Source organism: Ailuropoda melanoleuca, chromosome 6, assembly GCF_002007445.2.
Source record: "Ailuropoda melanoleuca isolate Jingjing chromosome 6, ASM200744v2, whole genome shotgun sequence".
In the NCBI taxonomy this organism is placed as follows: Eukaryota; Metazoa; Chordata; class Mammalia; order Carnivora; family Ursidae; genus Ailuropoda; species Ailuropoda melanoleuca.
In genome coordinates this window covers 61,616,353-61,620,146 of record NC_048223.1, presented here as the reverse complement: position 1 = coordinate 61,620,146, position 3,794 = coordinate 61,616,353, and the positions used below count along the sequence as shown (strand labels likewise).

At 46.5% G+C, this 3,794-nt stretch overlaps 1 pseudogene; it reads left to right on the top strand.

The window, feature by feature from the left end:
- Window positions 1-566: 566 nt before the first annotated feature.
- Window positions 567-667, top strand: LOC117802829 (annotated as a pseudogene).
- Window positions 668-3,794: the final 3,127 nt, after the last annotated feature.

Genomic DNA, 3,794 nt, shown 5'->3' with positions numbered 1-3,794 from the left:
GCTTGTGTTCCCTCTCTCGCTGGCTGTCTCTATCTCTGTCGAATAAATAAATAAAATCTTAAAAAAAAAAGAAGATAGAGAATTCAATTTTTAAAATGGACAAAACACTTGGACAGGCACTTCACAAAAGACGATATGCAAGTGGCCAGTAAGTACATGAAAATATACTCACATCATTAATTGTTAGAAAAATGCAAATTAAAGCCACAATGAGTTACTATTACACACCCACCCAGAAGGGTAAAATAGAAAAACAATGACAATACCAAATGTTACTGGGGATGTAGAATGATTAGACTCTTGTATTGGATGATGGAAGAGTCAAAAGGTACAACCGGTTTGGAGAACCATCTGGCAGGCTCTAGTAAAGTTAAGCATACAGCTCCCTGTGACCCAGCAGTTCCACATCTAGGCATTTGCCCAAGAGAAATAAATGACCACCCACAAAAAGACTAGTATAAAAATATCCCTAAGAGCCTGATTCACGATAATCTCAAACTGAAAACAGCTCAAATGTCCATCAAAAGAAAAGTAGATTTTAAAATTATAGCTCAGTGCCCACTTCAGCAACAGTTATGCTACAATCAGAACGAGAACAATACAGAGATGGTGAGTATGGTCCCTGTGCAAGGATGACATGCAAATTTGCGAAGCATTCCATATTTTTTGGATAAAGAAGATGTGATACACACACACACATACACATGCACACACAATGGAATATTACTCAGTCACAGAAAGAATGAACTCTTGCCATTTGCAATGACATGGATGGAACTAGAAGGTAAGCAAAATGAGTCAGTCAGAGAAACACAAATACCATATGATCTCACTCATATTTGGACTTTAAGAAACAAAGCAGATGAACATAGGGGAATGGAAGGAAAAAATAAAATAAGATGAAAACAGAGAGGGAGGAAACCATAAGAGATGCTGAACTCTAGGAAACAAACTGAGAGTTGCTGGAGGGGAGGTGGGGGGTAGATGGGGTAAATGGGTGATGAGCATTAAGGAGGGCCCTTGGTGTAGTGAGCGCTGGGTGTTGTATGCAACTGAGGAATCACTAAATTCTACCTCTGAAACTAATTTAAGAAATTGTGGCATATTCACCCAATGGAATGCATAAAACAGTATTTTCTATATGATTTCATTTATGAAGTTCCACAACAGACAGAACTAATCATGACAATAGAGGTCAGAGAATGCCTCTGGGTAGGAGGATGATAGGTTGACTGGAAAAGGACAGGGGAGAACTTTCTAGAGCATTGGAAATGTTTGGTATCTTGCCCTGCAGATACAGTTGTCAAAACTCATTGTACTGATCCCTTAGGTTCTTTTTTATATTGTTGTGTGTTTATTATATCAAAAGGAAGGGAGGGAGGAAGGGGGGGAAAGAGAGAGGGCTGGCAGCCAGGCAGGCAGACACACAGTCTGATCAGAGAATCTTGGGTGATTGCTTACGCCCAGAACATTGGTGCCAAGCTGGAAAGGGGTAGGAAGGGAGTCCTGCCCTGCTCACAAGCTGACTCTGACCTGTCCCCTCCCTTGGCAAAAGGGAAGCCTGAGTGATTCTATGCAGGAAGGACATGTGTGCCTTAGAAAGGTCACCTTGATTATAGGTGAGACAGGGAGTTAGGCATCTACTATGACCAGGGGGATGTTACAGGAGATGATTTGGAGATTCCAGCTGGTTACAGGGGTACAAGCAATGTTATTTTTAGCCTCCCCAACAGGAGGGAAGAGCATTTCTCTGGTTGCTAGGGAAATCATGCTCTTAGCAGTTATATCTTGGTTCCTAATTTAAGTCTTGGGGGAAAGAAGTCTTGGGGAAAACCAGAGAACTTTACAAGCCAGTGCGGGTATGCCTTGCCAGGACTGTATACCTGCTCGAAAGTGGCTGTTTTTCTCCTAATGTATTTGTGACTGTCACCATAGCAACCATGAAGCCGGACAATGCTGGGCCATCAGTGGAGAACTCCTGCTGGTTGCGGGATGGAGGTCAGTCCCAGAAGCCCTGCTCAGGACCAAAGGCAAGGGTTGGAACAGATGAGATACGCTGGTAGCCAATGCAAGCACCAACGGGTGGAAAGGTTGTAGGCACAGGGTAATTTGATGGGTGCATAGGTTTGCTGCCAGCTCTTCAGGGTCTTATTTCCTGTGGGGTAAAATCTCAAATCCTCTTGGCATTCGGCTAAAGCTTAGCGTAGTTTCTTGGGCATTGTGCATTTAAAGTTCACATTTGTCAAGACACTCAACTCTAGAGGAACAAACTGATGGTCGCCAGAGGGGATGGGAGGGTGGAATGGGGGAAATAGGTGACAGGGATTAAGGAGTGCACTTGTCCTGGTGAGCACTGGGTGACGTATGGAAGTGTCGAATCATTGTCTGGAAAACTGTGGAAGCCAGGATTATGTGGAGAGTGTCAACCAGGATAGTGCCTAGCACAGGGCTCTCCTCCAAAGAAGTTCAAGAGGGCGAGCCATCCAGGGGGAGGCAAAGAGAATCCGGCACCCCAGCTGAGATGACAGGTGTGAGCCGTGACCTTGCACAGATGGTTTCAACAGCACGCATGAGACTAGAGAGGCACCATCCCCACCCCCCTCCCCATCTGTCCGTGGGAAGACGGTCCCAACAATTCCGTGAGGTGTCAGTGAGGACCCCTGGGAGAGGCCAGCAGCAGTGTAGACTTAACTTGAGTTCCGTGCATTGAACGCAGTTTCCCTCATGCCCGTGAAGGAAACAAGCCTCTGTTGGCTCTATTGTGCCCGGTTTTGTTTTCCTCCTCTTTTCGGGGTTATAATATCCTGGGTATCCTCTTCCCAGGAGAGAAAGGAGGGATGTTTGAAAGATGGCAAAAACGAGCCTGGGGGCTTCCAGACTTGGTGCTCCTCTACACTGGATGGCTGAAGAGACAGACAAGTCTAGTTTGGAAGCTAAATTAAATGGAGAGGGGACTTAGGATGGCAGCTGGGCAGAGGAATAAATCAAATCAAATAATAAGACAAGCAGTTATCCAAGTGAAATGGGCTTACAACCCTGGATATTAATGAAGCTTTTACTTTAAACGGATATGTTTAATCAAGCAACACTGATCCATATTGGGAGCTGGAGGAGTTGTGGTGATTGTGTTGGGATTGTTCCAAAAACTGTTTGGCCGTGTTATCCTGTGTAAACAGGAGCAGCCGAGGAAGCCCCAGGCAGGGCGAGGGCTGCTGCGGGTGGCGGGGAAATCAACATCAACGTGCTCCCTCCCCTCTTCTCTGGGCTGGTGAGAGCCCAAGTCCTAGGAACTGTGTGGAGCAGGAGGCTGGGCTGGGAAAGCCTCAAGGAGGGAGAGAGAGGTAGAGTGACAAGGGACACAGGCCACCGAGGAGGGAGATGCCACAGCATCACCCAATGCACATTTGTTTCTCTCCTCTTATAAACACGATGCTAATGGTGGGGTGGGGGTGGGGTCCCTGAGAGGGAAGGAAGAGGGGAGGGAAGGGCTGTGTAAGTCATGGTGCTTGGCCCTCCCGCCTCCCCCACCCCTACCCCCTGGCGGAAGCGGCCTGTAAATGCAGTGCCCCTACTGGACCACGGAGTTTTGTACTGGTGGCATTAGTGAAGTAGACAGCAGGTGCTTCTAGGCAGTGCTGCTTCTGGAGGGAAACAGGCCCAAGTGAGCAACTTTCTGGAATCTCCTTCTCAGAAAAAGTTAGCCGGAGTGACGGCTTAGAATCTTGCATTTGAGAGTATGACCCAGACCCACAAAATAGAATGTTCGAATCAAATAATAAAATATGGTATGCTGT